Source organism: Geotrypetes seraphini, chromosome 4 (assembly GCF_902459505.1).
Source record: "Geotrypetes seraphini chromosome 4, aGeoSer1.1, whole genome shotgun sequence".
Lineage (NCBI taxonomy): Eukaryota > Metazoa > Chordata > Amphibia > Gymnophiona > Dermophiidae > Geotrypetes > Geotrypetes seraphini.
The window spans coordinates 171,111,083-171,127,693 of NC_047087.1; the positions used below are offsets into that span (position 1 = coordinate 171,111,083).

General features: G+C 40.9%; 1 protein-coding gene across 1 annotated transcript in view; it reads left to right on the forward strand.

The window, feature by feature from the left end:
• Positions 1 to 16,611, forward strand: part of PDPR (pyruvate dehydrogenase phosphatase regulatory subunit) — a 200,297-nt gene that overhangs the window by 162,183 nt on the left and 21,503 nt on the right. The gene's annotated exons all lie outside the window — the stretch shown is intronic.

Consider the following 16,611-nt stretch of genomic DNA (forward strand, 5'->3'; position numbering starts at 1 on the left):
CTTCTCTGAAATGGGAAGGGGAGGAGCCAAAATGAATGATCTAAGTAAATTAGTTTTTGCAGGAGTTTTACTGAGGGGGGGGGGCGAGATCACGACGGATCAGTGGGTCCTGGAGATGATTCAGGACGGCTATGCTCTTGAGTTTTACTGGCTCTTGCCAGATCTTTTCCTCTCTTCTCCTAGTTAGGCAACTTGGAAGAAGCAGGTTTTTCGTCAGACGCTGCAGAGATTGATAGGCCTCAAAGCAGTGGTTCCAGTGCCCCCTTCAGAATTTCATACCAGCAAGTACTCCATTTACTTCGTGGTGCCCAAGAAAGGGGAGTCTTTTCAGCCTATTTTGGATCTGAAAGATTTAAACAGAGCACTCCGGTTCCATCTTTTCGCAGACACCCTGAAGTCCGTGATTCTCACTGTTCAGCCTGGGGAATAATGGAGGCCTAACTTCACCTAAAGGAACTCAGTAGCTCCATTAACCAACCCACTAGAACTCAAATGTTGTTCTTAGTGTAACCCAAATGTACCTCCTTCAATTTGACATATCTTCCGCCTTCTACTTGGTCAATCACCAACTATTACGAGCCAAACTCAATGAAACAGGCATTGTGGGAACCATCCTGAACTGGTTCAAAGACTTCCTGCAAAACAGACAATATATAATCTACAAAGATGAAGTGTTTTCAAAAAACTGGCAAGCGATCTGTGGCGTACCGCAAAGATCACCATTATCGCTGATCCTCTATAACCTATTTATGAGCTTACTAGGCCATATGAAATTCAACAACAATGAATGCATATTCTCATATGCAGATGACATTCTTCTACTCATCCCAATTAATTGTGACTCTTAAGGATACAATTCTAATAATATCAAATGGAATAGACAAAATACAGTTCTGGGCCGCATCCAATAAACTCAAACTAAATGCGAACAAAACCAAAGTTCTGTGTTTTCATAACATTGTACACACTGTTCCTTCCGCTGTAACTAACCTTAGGATCCACACTGGATATCAACAAGACATCCAAGGTCCTCGGAGTCATACTTGACTCAACCCCATCATTCGAATCGCAAGTATCCAACTTAAGGAAGAAAACCTTCTACAATAGGAGAAGATTAAGACTTATCAGATCTTTTTCAAGAGCGCCACTCTACCATACTAACACAAATGCTTATACTGTCCCAGCTAGATTACTTTAACGCCCTCTTTGCGGGTCTAACCTCTACTCTCCTGAACAAATTACAGACGATTTCAAAACATTGCAATCAGACTAATATTCAAACTAAAAACAATTGACTGTCTCACCTTATTATAAGAAATTACACTGGCTACCTGCCAAAACTCATATCACCTTCAAACTATCATGTATAATGTTCCAAATTCTATATGCAAAAACCGCTGAACCATTCAAACTTATATACACAATATAATCTTATTAATACATAATGGTAACCACAAAATTTAAAAAACACAAAGCACATTGTACGCAGAGAAAATGTTGATTATCATTTATATTCGGGGAGGTTTTCAAAGACTTCAAGGCAGATGACTTTAAAATATGCAATGTCACCTCAGTAACAACTATACTGTAGAAAAATAGACAAATATAGTGCAAATGTAGACAACAGATATAAATTCTCAAAACTGACACATTTTGATCACTAAATTGAAAATAAAATCATTTTTCCTACCTTTGTTGTCTGGTGATTTCATGAGTCTCTGGTTGCACTTCCTTCTGATTGTGCAGCCAATATTTCTTTCTTTCTGTCTCCTTCATGCTTTCTCTCCTCCAGACCTCATTCCATTTCTCAACCAACATTTCTCTCTGTCCCTCCATGAATCCATCTTTTCTTCCTCTCTCATCCCCTAGATCATTTTTCACCACTGCCCACCAGTCCCATGCCCATTTCTCCTTCTATCACCCCTCTCCAAAACCATGCCACATCTCTCCCTCCATCACTATGCCCAACATTCCTCCCCCTTGCATCCCCTTCAGTCTATCCCTCTGTTTCCTCTCCACCACCATATCCAACATTTCTCCCTCTCATCCTTCTATTCCCCATGCATCTCTACCTCACTTCTCTCTATGCCCAATTTTTCTCTTCCTTTTCCAATGTGCACCATCTCTTTCCTTCTCACTCACACACTCAGGCCCAATAATTGTCCCTTTCTATTCCCTCCCCCCTCCTTCCTTCCTTCCTATGTCCCAAGTTAGTGCCCCCTTCCTCACTCCTTCCTATGTCCTGAGTTCGTGCCCCTCCCCCTCACTGCCTTTCCAGCCTTTGTCCTTCCTCCCTCCTTCCCTGCTGCACCGAAGTCTGACCCTTCCCCCTCACTGCCAGCCTTTGTCCTTCCTCCCTTCCTGCCGCGCTGAAGCCTGCCTGCCCCACGGTCTGCTGCCCCCCCCTAGCTACTCACCAAGCAGCCGCTGCATTTAATTACCTCCTACTGCTGCAGCAACTCCTGGAAGTACTAGGCGCGTGCAGTGATTGCACGCTGCCAGCCTGCAAGTTTTCCCCCGATGTCAATTCTGACATCGGAGAGAAGGTCTGGGCCAGCCAATTGTTGCAGCTCCAGCGGGGCTGTAAATGTAGCAAGCGGGTGGCGAGCAGCAGTGGCGGGCTGGGTGGCAGTCAGCCTGCATAGCCCCAACAGGCGGTACCGTAGGTTGAGAAACCCTGCCATAGACAACTTAAGAACATAAGCAATGCCTCTGGTGGGTCAGACCTGAGGTCAATTGTGCACAGCAGTCCACTCACACGGCGGCCCAACAGATCCAGGACCTGTGCAGTAATCCTCTGTCTATACCCCTCTATCCCCTTTTCCAGCAGGAGATTGTCCAATCCTTTCTTGAACCCCAGTACCGTACTCTGCCCTAACTAAATTTCATACTCAAGTGTTATACCAGTACAATCATAGAACCTGTCTTCTCCCTTCGCCATTACTCTGTTCATAACTCTGCCCTCCTCAAACTGCTATAATGTAGTATATACATTCTGTAATTCCTTATATTATAAGTCGCCTTGAACCTATTTAGGCATAGCGCGATTCAGAAATATTAGATTAGATAAATCAAATCACTGGAAACACAATATGGAATCGCTGAAGTGACATAGTTGCTCAGAATATTTTTCATCCCATACTGTCATCCCAGAGGCTGCTAGTTGTTTAATTCCTGATGTGATAAACACCAGCGAGCAGTAAAAGACCCAAAAAAGGCTTGAAGTTCACAATAATCAATCCCCCTGCTAGGATTCAGTAAAAATTCATAAGTAAGATGCTGTCTGTTATGAACAAATCCATGGCTGAGTGAGTGGATTCTAAATGGGATGTGGCAAACCCGGTGGGACCAGGTTTTAAGCATACAATAATACAACAATCTAGGCAGTCTCCATTAACTGGACACTTTCCTAGATGATAATCACTTTTGGCCATATAGTGTAGTTTCTTACTTTGCTGACTTTGTATTTCAGAATAAAAAACAATTAAAGTAAATGAAAATAAAATAATTTCAGATCGACTATGCTCATAAGAACATAAGAACATAAGCAGTGCCTCCGCCGGATCAGACCATAGGTCCATCATGCCCAGCAGTCCGCTCCCGCGGCGGCCCAAACCTGTCTGAATCACCAGAAGGGGCCCCCTTGCCACCTTGGTTTCCCATTTAAGTCCTATCTTCCCATCGAAGTCCTAACCCTCCGGTCTTGCACATGCACGACCTGGTCGGGTTTCTATACTTATTTCCTGGATACTTCTCTCAGTATCCCACGATCCCTTTATCCCTCAGGAATCCATCCAATCCCTGTTTGAATCCCTGTACCGTACTCTGTCTGACCACTTCCTCCGGTAGCGCATTCCAAGTGTCCACGACCCTTTGGGTGAAAAAAAACTTCCTTGCATTTGTCTTGAACCTATCTCCCTTCAGTTTCTCCGAATGCCCCCTCGTACCTGTTGTCCCCTTCAGTCTGAAGAATCTGTCCCTATCCACCCTCTCTATGCCCCTCATGATCTTGAAGGTCTCTATCATATCTCCCCTGAGCCTCATTTTTTCCAGAGAGAAGAGCCCCAGCCTATCCAACCTCTCGGCGTATGGGCAGTGTTCCAGCCCTCTTACCAGTTTCGTTGCTCTCCTTTGGACTCTCTCAAGTACCACCATGTCCTTCTTGAGGTATGGCGACCAATACTGAACGCAGTATTCCAGATGTGGACGCACCATCGCTCGATACAATGGCATGATGACTTCCCGCGTCCTGGTGTGATGCCCCTCTTTATGATGCCCAGCATCCTGTTGGCTTTTTTCGAGGCTGCTGCGCACTGTGCAGATGGCTTCAGTGATGCATCCACCAGCACACCCAAGTCTCTCTCAAGTCTGCTGTCTCCCAACAATGCCCCCCCCAATTTGTAGTTGAACAACAGGTTCTTTTTCCCTATATGCATGACCTTGCATTTTTCCACGTTAAAGCGCATTTGCAATTTGTTTGCCCAGTCTTCCAGCTTCTCCAGGTCCCTTTGCAGGTCCTCACACTCCTCCCTGGGCCTAACTCTGCCGCACAGTTTGGTATCATCTGCAAATTTTATAACCTTGCACTTTGCCTCCGTTTCCAGGTCATTGATAAATATGTTGAAGAGTAACGGCCCCAACACTGATCCCTGTGTCACACCGCTTGTGACTCCCCGCCAGTCAGAATATTGACCCTTTACTCCAACCCTCTGCAGTCTACCCGACAACCAGTGCTTGATCCATCTGTGCACATCCCCTCCCACCCCGTGGTTCCACAGCTTCCTAAGCAGCCTTTCATGTGGCACCTTGTCGAAAGCCTTTTGAAAATCGAGGTAAATGATGTCAATGGGTTCCCCATTGTCCACCCGACCGCTTATTCCCTCAAAGAAGTACAGAAGGTTCGTTAAGCACGACCTTCCCTTACAGAATCCGTGCTGGCTTGTTCTCAGTAGGCCATTTCTCTCGATGTGCTCACAAATGCCGTCCTTGATCATAGCTTCCACCATCTTCCCTATAATTTTCAAAAAGTTGGAAAATCAAATATAAACAGTAAAGAACTGTTTAAACTGGTTAATAACCTCTTTAATATTGAATCTAAAAGTAGACCTATGTCAGAGAATTTACCTTCATCAGAAGTTTTTGCACAGTATTTTAAAACTAAAATTAACAAACTGAGAACACACAAATCTTTCTCAGAATATAAACTCTGATTTCCCAACAATTCAACTATGTGATGGAATCAGGACTCACAAAAAATTGCACCCTCCAAAATACAGGACAGAAAAGTCACCTTTCTTTACAAAAAGGGAGAAAAGACCTCAGTGTCTAATAGGGGCTCTTTAAGCTTCCCATATAGACAGGCTAGTTTTAAACAGAATTTAATCCTAGCAGACACATCCTTGGTCAGAAAAACTCCCAATTAGTAAGTGAACTTCTATTCTAATTTTCTAATAGTTTTATATATTTTCTTATAGTTTTATATATTTTTTTAAACTTTTCTTCAAACAACAATTGTCAAAAATAGAAGTCACTTATCTGAGCACTTCAATATTCAGGTGTAGTCCTGGAGTAAAGCAAGCAGGAAAAACTGCTCTATGGAAAAAAGCTATCAGTCAAAACATTCTTCCAAAATATCCAACAGGGGCCCCTGTTTCGCAACAAAATGCTTCGTCAGGGATTTGCTGTAAAACATGAAAGACACATTGTAGAAAGTTTTCAAAGAACTTGAGAAAACAAGCAGAAAAAGGATAGCTATACCCACAGCGATCACACACCCGCTTCCACTCCTGTCATAAAAATGGCCCCTCAGCGTTCTCCTTAAATAGGCACCTCCCAGTGACACCACGTCAAACTGTGATGACATCATCTTTATGCAAATCATGCAAAAAACGTGGTGACATCATATTACTGCAATTCTTATTGTTCTCATTGCAGACTATCAAAACCAGGCTTTCCAATCCACCCCACTATTCAAACCCATAGGGGTAAAAGTTTGCAAAGAAAATATCCAGCGTTGTTCCCTTTTCAATAAAACTTGTTTAAAATCACCACCCCGTGCAGATGGTGACACTCTCTCCAAAACCCAGCAGCGCAAATCTTCAAAAACATGTTTACAGTCCATACAGTGCTCTACCATGGGAGCCTCAAGCCTTTCTCGTGCAAGGCATGAGCGATGTTCAATAAGGCGTGTTTTCAAAGCCCTTGAAGTCTGACCCACATACAATTGCTGACACGGGCACTTGATAATATATATAACTCCACTAGTGGCACAATCAGAGAAATGATGTAGATAATACACTTTACGATCTGCTGGATTCACAAAGGATGTGCACACCTCCATAATATCACAGACAGAGCAATGTCCACATTTATCATGTCCAATGTCCATACTCCCATTCATGCATTCATTTACAGGTACAATTGCCACACTACTCGTGGGACAAAGCTCCTCTTGGATGGATTTGTTTCGTGAGTAAGAAAACATCATAGTACAGTCACGAAAACAGGGGTGCACTGACAAGCACTCCCAATATTTCTTCAAACTGCGACCATAAGCACTCCCCTGCTGGGAATAGGGTAGTACACAGGTAATCTTAGAGTCCAGATCTTTAGATTTAGAGTATTCTATATAGTTTTTGTTTTAACACCAATGACTGGCGCTTGAATTCATCCTTAGTCGAACAGATTCGTCTATACCTCAAAAATTGAGAATGGGGTAAACTTTCTTTTAAATGTGTGGGATGGGAACTCGAATAGTGTAGAAAAGTATTTCTGTCTGTAGCTTTACAATAGACAGTAGTAAAAAAGTTAGAATCTCTAATTTCTACTAGGACATCCAGGAATGCAATTTGCTTCAAATCAAAAGAGCATGTAAATTTGATAGTCTTTGTATACCGGTTCAACTCATCCACAGCATCCATAAGATCTTTAACTGTTCCCTCCCACAGCATAAAGATATCGTCAATATACCGGCACCATAACTTGGTATGGAGGAACCAGTTAGATGAATACACAAATTCAGTTTCAAAGTGGGACATGAAAAGATTAGCTAACGCGGGAGCACATGACGCCCCCATTGCAGTCCCACTGCACTGCTGATAAAAAGCATTCTGAAATACAAAAAAATTTTGTTTTAATGAAATGGATAAGAGCTGAATGATAAATGCCGAGGGGACAAAATGTGGACGAGGGCGAGATTCCAAAGCAAGATTTAATACTGCCAACGCTTCATCTTGTGGAATATTAGTGTACAAAGATTGTACATCAAGTGTCACTAAAATAGTGGATACAGTCGGATGATACTGCTGCAAAATCTTTAAGAAGTGTGTGGTATCCTGAATAAAGGATTTTGAAAAGGGGACAAGCGGATTCAAAAAAAGATCAACATATTGATTCACCCGTTCCAACAATGATCCTTTGGCAGATACAATTGGTCTGTCCGGTGGACAAGATAAATTCTTGTGGATCTTAGGAAGGGTATATAAAAAAGGAAGACGAGAATATTTGGGTGTCAAAAACAGGAATTCGTTTTGGGTAAGGAAACCCTGCTGAAGCCCCTTCCCCACTACCTCTAAAATTTGATCTCTAATATTGGTGGTAGGATCTTCTGAAAGGAGAGTATATACTGATACATCCTAGAGCTGACGTACAATCTCTGCAATATACTGGACTTTATCTTGTACTACAACTGCACCCCCCTTATCTGCACGGCGGATCACAATCTGATCATATCTTTGCAATTGTTTTAACGCATTCTTTTCTGACAAAGATAAGTTCCAAACTGGAAAAAACTGTTTACATTGTTTAGATTGAATATCTTGTAACACTAGATTTTTATACGTTTGCAACGCCGGATCTAAAGGACCAGAGGGGGTCCAAGTTGATTTGTCCCTTATAACAGATCTATCTTGGCTAGTTTCCTTATCCCAAAAAAATAGACGCAATTGAAGCTTCCTAAAGAATTTTTCCAAATGTACTCTAAATTCAAAGGGGTCAACTCTCTTCTCAGGCACAAAGGTTAGACCCTTAGCCAAAACATCCATCTCAATACTGGAAAGGTGTACATGAGAGATGTTAACTACTACGCTGTGGTCTGCTGTTGTGACCTTGTCACTGGTCGAGTGTTGTTTATGTATCTCCCCCTGTTTCTTCTGGAGCCCCTCTTCCTTTGCCCTCCTCTTCCTAAAAAATGTCTAGACTGTCCGTCACTAGCAGATGATGAGTCTGAAGACAAATGAAACCTAACTGACTGTTTATTACTATCCTGATCATTATCATTAGCTGGTTTCATCCAAGTATAAACGTAACCTTCTGAATAATCTTTCTCATCTCGCTTAAATTTTTTGATTTTTTGAAGTCTAGATTCTGTACGAAACTTTTCTGACTTAGACTCCAATAGATTAACTTGGACTTCATAATTTGCATTAGACTGTAGATCTTGTATCTGTGATGTTAAATTTATAGTATCTCTACTAATTCTAGACTGGGCAGTTCGAATCAATAGAATCATTAAATCCAAAGAGCATCGATTTAAAATTCTATTCCACTGAGAGACAAACTCAGAGTCATCAGTATACATCCTAGGAGCTTTTTGCATCCTCAATCCTCTTGGAATAATCTCTCGTTTGCAATAATCAACTAAAGAAGCACTGTGTAATTCCTGTTTAATCAAATTCTTCTTTGACAACCAAATATCGTCCCATTGAGTAGATGCCAGATTACTGGAATCCCCCGAAAAAAGGGCTGGAGCCTGTAAAGTAGACTGCCATTCTATTTCTGAGAAGCCTAAACCTGATTGCCAAGTATTAGCCATTTTATGAACTCTCTTGAAATATATATAACAAAAATATCCAAAAAATCAAGAAAAGGATGCCCAAAATAAATCACAAAAAATTGCACCCTCCAAAATACAGGACAGAAAAGTCACCTTTCTTTACAAAAAGGGAGAAAAGACCTCAGTGTCTAATAGGGGCTCTTTAAGCTTCCCATATAGACAGGCTAGTTTTAAACAGAATTTAATCCTAACAGACACATCCTTGGTCAGAAAAACTCCCAATAATTTGTGCAATTGGCGATTGGCTGGCCTGAACGTCTTCTCCGACGTTAGAATTGACGTCGGGAAGAAGGCTTCTGGGCGCGATTAGGCAGGAAGGTAAGCAGAGGAGCAGTGGCGGTGGACCAGAGGGAAGTTTAAGTCGGGCCTGGAGGGCGGGAAGAAGGCTTCTGGGCGCGATTAGGCAGGAAGGTAAGCAGAGGAGCAGTGGCGGTGGACCAGAGGGAAGTTTAAGTCGGGCCTGGAGGGAAGCTTTTTTTTCCCAAGGTAGGGGGGAAGGAGATAGGCAGGCAGGCTGGCTGGCTTTGGGGGAGGTAGGTAGGTAGGCAGGCTTTAGGGGAGGCAGGCAGGCAGGCTAGCTTTGGGGGAGGTAGGCAGACAAGCTGGCTCTGGGGGAGGTAGGCAGGCAGGCTGACTTTGGGGGAGTTAGGCAGGCTGACTTTGGGGGAGTTAGGCAGGCTGGCTCTGGGGGAAGTAGGCTGTTCTGGGGGAGATAGGCAGGCAGGCAGGCTGACTTTGGGGGAGGTAGGCCGGCAGGCTTTTTGGGAGGGGATAGGACAAAGGCTGGAAGGCAGTGAGGGGGACATAGGAAGGAGGGATGAAGGAAGGAGAGAAAGAGGCAGAGAAGGTAGGGGGATTGTAAGTAGAAGAAAGACTAGATAGATAAAGGCCTGGACCAAAGGAGAAAGACAGGAGGCAGAAGCAGAACTTTGGGAGGTGCAGACAGAGGGTGAGAGCCCCTGAGGAAGAGCAGAGAGAGGCAAGATCATAACAGAGGAGGGAGACCTAGAACAAAGGTACAAAGGAGAACTGACACTGGATCTGGGGGCACTAAGGACACTAAGGAGGCACTGGGGACACTAAGGACATAGGAAGGAGGCGTTGGGGGCACTAAGGACATAGGAAGGAGGCGCTGGGGGCACTAAGGACATAGAAAGGGGCACTAAGGACATAGAAGGAAGTGCTGGGGCACTAAGGACATAGGAAGGAGGCACTGGGTGCACTAAGGACATAGGAAGGAAGGAGGGAGGGAATAGAAAGGGACAATTGTTGGGCCTGAGTGCAGAAAGAAATGAAAGAAAAGGATGCACAGTCAGAAGGAAACGCAACCAGAGAATCATGAAATCACCAGACAGCAAAGGTAGGAAAAATGATTTTATTTTCAATTTAGTGATCAAAATGTGTCAGTTTTGAGAATTTATATCTGCTGTCTATATTTTGCACTATATTTGTCTATTTTTCTATAGTTACTGAGGTGACATCTTTGAAACCCCCTAGATATAAATGATAATTAACATTTTCTCTGCGTATAGGGTGCTTTGTGTTTTTTTAAATTTTATGGTTACCATTATGAAATAAGATATTGTGTGTACATGAAAAATAAATGGAAGAAATTGGGGGCGGGGCTAGGGTAGGATTGGGGATGGGGCTAGGGTGGGATTGGGGCGGGGCTAGGGTGAGATTGGGGGCGGGACTGAATATTAATAGCTGTCCCGTTTTGATGAAAAATATAAATTGTCACGTTAGTCATACCAGGTAGTTAGTGCTGGAAAATACTCTACTATGTGGGCAAACTCATGTGGTGTCCCTCAGGGTTCCCCACTTTCACCAACTCTATTTAATGTTTTTCTAGCATCATTGGGTCACTTATTATATAGTCTACAAGTAAAATTCTATATTTATGCAGATGATATAACAATACTCATTCCTTTAACCGCTTTTACAACAGATGTGATGAATCGGATTGCATTTATTCACACACAAGTGGAAAATTGGACTTCCACATTTAAATTAAAACTCAACCCGGGAAAAACAAAGTTTTTCCTTGCTAGCCCTATTGAAAAACTCACTGAAACAACAATTTACTTAAATGGTCAAAACTATCCCATAGTCTCTACTTTAAAAATACTAGGTTTACATTAGATCATTCATTATCGTTTAAAGTTCATACAGATTTATTGATTAAGAAATGTTTTATTATCCTTTGGAAGTTGCGCCTATTAGGAAATATTTTGACTTTATGTCTTTTAAAATTTTGGTTCAATAGTCAATTCTTTCAATATTAGATTATTGCAACATTATTTATTTAGGTTCTCATAAAAAACAATCAGTCGATTAAGAATAATACAAAATACAGCAGTTCGTCTGCTCTTTAATCTTAAAAAATATGATCATATCAGCTTATATTACCAAAAACTTCACTTGTTGCCATTCGAAGCTAAAGTACTATTCAAATTTGGTTGTATTTGCTTTAAGATCTTGTTTGGCTTGGCCCTAAACTAGACCAACTTCCCACCTCCATCCCCCTGTCATCTGGCTCCACTCTGCAGTTGGAGTCCTCAAGCAATGTTCTGGGCATCATCATCGACTCCACTTTGTCCTTCAACGATCACCTCAATTCCTTGGCAAAAAAATGCTATTTCAGCTTTCACATGCTGAGGAAAGTAAGATCCTATTTCCATCAAAATCACTTTACCGTTCTCGTCCAGTCTATCATCCTGTCCAGACTGGACTACTGCAACTCAATCTACCTAAGCCTTACCAAGAAAAACCTTCATAGACTTCAGCGGATCCAGAATGCGACGGCCAAGCTCATCTTTGCAAAAAGTAAATTCGACCATGTCTCACCGCTCCTGTCTAAGCTTCACTGGCTTCCGATTATCGCCAGGGTCCACTTTAAATACGCCTGCCTAATTTTCAAAATCCTTCACGGCATCCTCCCTCCCTTCATCCCACTCTCCTGGAGCTCCTTAAATCTTAATACCACCAGACCCACTCACAAACTAAAATTATCCTTTCCTTCATTAAAAGGCATTTCCCGTGCAGGAAAACTAGGGACCTCCCTCCCCTTCAGATTCACTGAGCTCTGGAACAACCTTACCTGCCCCCTCCGGATCCTGAGCTCTCTCCAACTCTTCCGCAAACATCTGAAAACCTGGCTTTTTTCAAAAATGTAATACCCACCCCATCTTTGGCATCCTAAGCCCCCCAAATATCCTTCTCACTATACCCTTTAACCTCATTGGAGTTCCTTTCTCTCTCAACTCTTTTAAACCGTGCTGAGCTCTACGATTGTGGAGATGATGCTGTATATAAACCTAAGGTTTAGTTTAGTTTATTTTAGCACCATCTTATCTTTCTTTCCATTTTAGATTCTATACTATTAATAAAAACATCCGAAGACCAGGTTGGTTTTCTTTTCCCTCAGTAGAAGCATGCCACTACAAAAAACTTTTGGATAGGACCTTGGCATTCCAGGCCGGAGTAATGAATTCATGTCTGAATGTCCTTATTTCCCCTTTCCTTACTTATTATCAATTTCGGAAAGATCTTAAAACTTATCTATTAAATACAGAATTGATTTTAATCTTTATTCTAAAAATCCATCTAACTTCCTATTTGATTTTTTGATTATTTGTACTGCCAATTGAATTGCAAAATTTCTATTTTAATAGTTTTATGATGCTGAAAACTTCTTTGCTTAATGTTTTATTCTGAATTATGAAATATCTATTCTTAATCAATGCCTTATGACTTTGTATTTCCAAATGTCCAGTGCATTATGATTGTGAACCGCCATGAACTGATGCTTGGCGGCATATAAAAATAAACTATTATTATATAACTTTACTATTCATACAGAGTAGTTCTGTCACCTTGCTCTCAGATATAATAAAGCATGGCTTCTTGTGCTCATAAACAAAGCTAGTTAGGAAATATGCTAACCTCTTCTCTTTTTTTCTGTTGAATTCTCTTTATTTGCTACCTTCACAATATACCAAGTGTCCAACCTTGGCCCTCACCCATTCAGTTTTCAGAATCTGCATAATATCTATTGCATACAATAGATCTCATGCATATTCATTGGAGAAATTTTGAAACATAGAGTATAATGGCAGAAAAGGGCCGACGGCCCACCAAGTCTGCCCACTCAAGAACCCTCCCTTCTTCCCTCGAGAATCCGTCTATTAAGTATTCCTCTTGAGCGACCCCACCTGTCTGTCCCATCGTCCCTTGAAGTCCCTCGACTACCTGACATGGAAGATCATTCCATTGATCAATTACCCTTTCGGTGAAGAAGTATTTCCTGGTGTCCCCATGAAATCTTCCCCCTCTGAGCTTCAGTGGATGCCCTCTTGTTACCGTGGGACCGGTAAGAAAAAAGATTTCTTCTTCCACCTCAATGCGGCCTGTGATGTATTTGAATGTTTCTATCATGTCCCCCCTTTCTCTGCACTCTTCGAGAGAATATAGGTGTAGCCTGCTCAGACGTTCTTCATATGAGAGATCCTTAAGTCCCGAGACCATCCTAGTGGCCATTCGCTGAATCGACTCCATTCTCTTCACGTCTGGATGGTGGCCCTTGAGGACCAAGATTGGACACCTCTCCAATACATAGTCAACATGTAGGAAATGCAAAACAATTGCAATTTATCTGCTACTGCAAACAATGCATTTAGGCCTAAACCAACAAAAAACTACGGCATACCGCAACACAATTTTCCCTCTGTTCCAACACATCTGTCACAGTTATAAAAACATCATGGTCTCCAGCCTACTAGTTATACATCAACCTACTAGTTATACATCAAAACATACATTTTGCTCCTATATCTTATATGCATCTTTTATATTGGTTTTTATGATGTCATATAGTTTAATGTAAAATTACATGTGACACAGCCAAAATGGCTTTCAAGATGTGTTAACAACAAATGACTAATCATGAAGAGACTTGGGGGTCAAAAATGACCAGACACAATACTCAATAGTAACCATTACACCACAGAAACAGAACTGGATCTTACCTGTTCACTTACTGATTTAAACTACACCTAAAATAAAGAATAATTTTATTTTTTTAACTCTATTAATTTTTCATTCAAAAACAATGCATTAAAATATACATTTACATATATTTAATTTCAAAATTGCATTTATATCAGTCATAGAAATACTTCAAAAACTTTTCCCCCTCCCACCCCAATACAAGAACAAAAACCAAATGCATTATTTCAGACATATAGTGAAAATCATATTGAACTTATTGATCAATGAAAACATCAAAATATAATACCCATCCACCCTCCCTGGATGTGTAAATCAAATAAGAAATCAAGAGCATAAACCAGAACAAAATTTGTCAATGGACTCCATGTTAATTTAAATAACTTATTATTACACAGCATTTCTGAATTCATTTTCTCATATTTGTAGCATAAACATAAAGAGTACTACCAAAAGGAGAAATTAAGTGAATCCCAATTTTTCCAGTTTTTGGTAATCATTTGCGTGGCTATCCCAGTCATGATGGAAAATAATCTATTTTTATACTTGTCTAAAGGAGGTTTAGGTGACAACAATATACCACAAATAACCACTTCATATGATAACGGAATCGAAGACTCCAAAATCAAATTAATTTGTCCCCATATTGATTTCCAAAAAATGAGTATCAAAGGACTGGACTTTCCTACTGGTTAGAATGAAAATGTAGACAAATGTTTTTCTATTTAACCTGACCTTTTTACACTTTATAAATATTTGTTTTGTTTTCTCACTGAGATGTGCTATTGACGTCATCACGCTGCAGAGTGCGCTGCTCTTGTGGGATTTCCATAGCATCTCTAAAAGCTTCAGTCACCATAGCTCTAGCCACTAAGTTCAGTGTTATTTTGCCAGAGGTTAGAGTCTGTTATTTAAGAAGACTTTCATGAGATATGTTTCCAATTGGGATTTAACTGAATGTTTCAGCTCCTAAAGAATTTAGCGAAACGGAGCTCAGTCGAGCCGAGACATTCATTCGATTCAGATAAGTGTAATGAAAGAATTAAATGAACTGTGATTTGTAATAGTCAGATGTTGGGATTTTTCCACAAACTTTCCTATAAATTTTGAATGAAATATCTTCCTTACAAGACAAGTTTAATGAATGGATTAAATGAACTGTGATTTGTATTTTTATACGTTGAGATGTACTCATGAATTTATCTATTTATGAATTTTGAATGAAATTTTCATTTATTTTTTGCACTTCAGATTTATGAACTGTGAATTAAATTTCTGCTTATATTTTGCACTTTAGCACTTTGCACTTTTGATAATTTTGATAGTAATTTGAAGGGTAGGGCTTTTTTAGCCATTTTTCTGTCCCTCTATCTTCCTCTCAAAGTCTTTCACTGAGTGGTTATTTAAATACATATTCACTATAGAGAGAAAATGATATACGGAGCAGAACATATTTAGGTTTTATTTAAACCTGGTGCTTGTCATCTATGAGTTTTCTGCCTGGGGCCATGAAAGCTACCAATGTTTAACCTAGGCCCGTACTGATGTATCTCATTTATTATTTCTATTATTGCCTATTTTCGCTGATTGTTCCAGCTCCTCTTATCTCTGTATCCTGCTCACATGTATCAATGACTTTTCACTGTGCCTATCTTCGCTGATTGTCCAGCTCTATCACATGTATTCAATGACTTTTCACTGTGCCTATCTTTGCTGATTGTCTTCTTATTGTAAACTCCCTCAAACTATTATGGCTTTGGCGGTATATAAAAATGAAAATTATTATTATTATTAATTATTATTTATAGCCAGTTAATTTTTCTTGAGAGTTATATACAGGGCACTACCAATGCCTTTTTGTCTTGTTGTGATATTAAAGACAGATTGTATAATAAAATCCAGATGAATAGATATTTTGTAAAAAAGGGATAATCAGTAGAACTTAATGCTCTGGCTGTATAATATAAAATTAAAATGTAAAAAAAACAATGTTGACCCCATTGTGTAATTTTGAATGTTAGCATGGCTAATTTGGATAAAATCCTGAATGAAGTAGACAGCTAATTGCTCTCATCCTAAGCTAGAATTAGGGGTACTATATGTAGTTGTACTGTATACTAGTGCTGCCCGATTCACAATTCGAATTGGTTCACCGATTCACTTCGAGTGAATTGATTCGAATTGATTCGAAACAAAAAAAAAAATCGGTTCCCGATTCGGCTGACCCTCCCCCCTCGCCCCCTAAAGCTAGAGCGGCACCCTGGCATCCGGTTCTCCCCCCTGGCCTCCATTTCTACTCCCTGGCATTCGGCTTCCCCCCTGGCCTCCCCGTACCGTTTACCTGTGAGGAATAGCCTGCAGATAAGATTGTGATGCTAGCGATCTTTCCACTGCTTTGGAGCTGTTTCCTCCGCGATCCTGCCTCTGATGTCAGAGGAGGGGCGTGACCGCAGCAGAGGAAACAGCTCCGAAGCAGTGGAAAGATCACTAGCATCGCAATCTTATCTGCAGGCTGTTCCTCACAGGTAAATGGTGCGGGGAGGCCTGGGAGGAAGCCGGACACCAGGCTTTTGCCGCAATACTTGGTCTAAAAATGCGGCGAAAGCTGGTTTACGGATATAAACCTTGAAAAAACCCGCTGGGTGAAACATGTCGGCACGAATATCCCTAAAGTTGACCACTAAACTAGTAAAAGCTAAGTACTTTTAATATAAAAATCTTTGCCACAATGTTTGAAAAAGTAAGAATATTTATATAGTATGGCCCGGTGA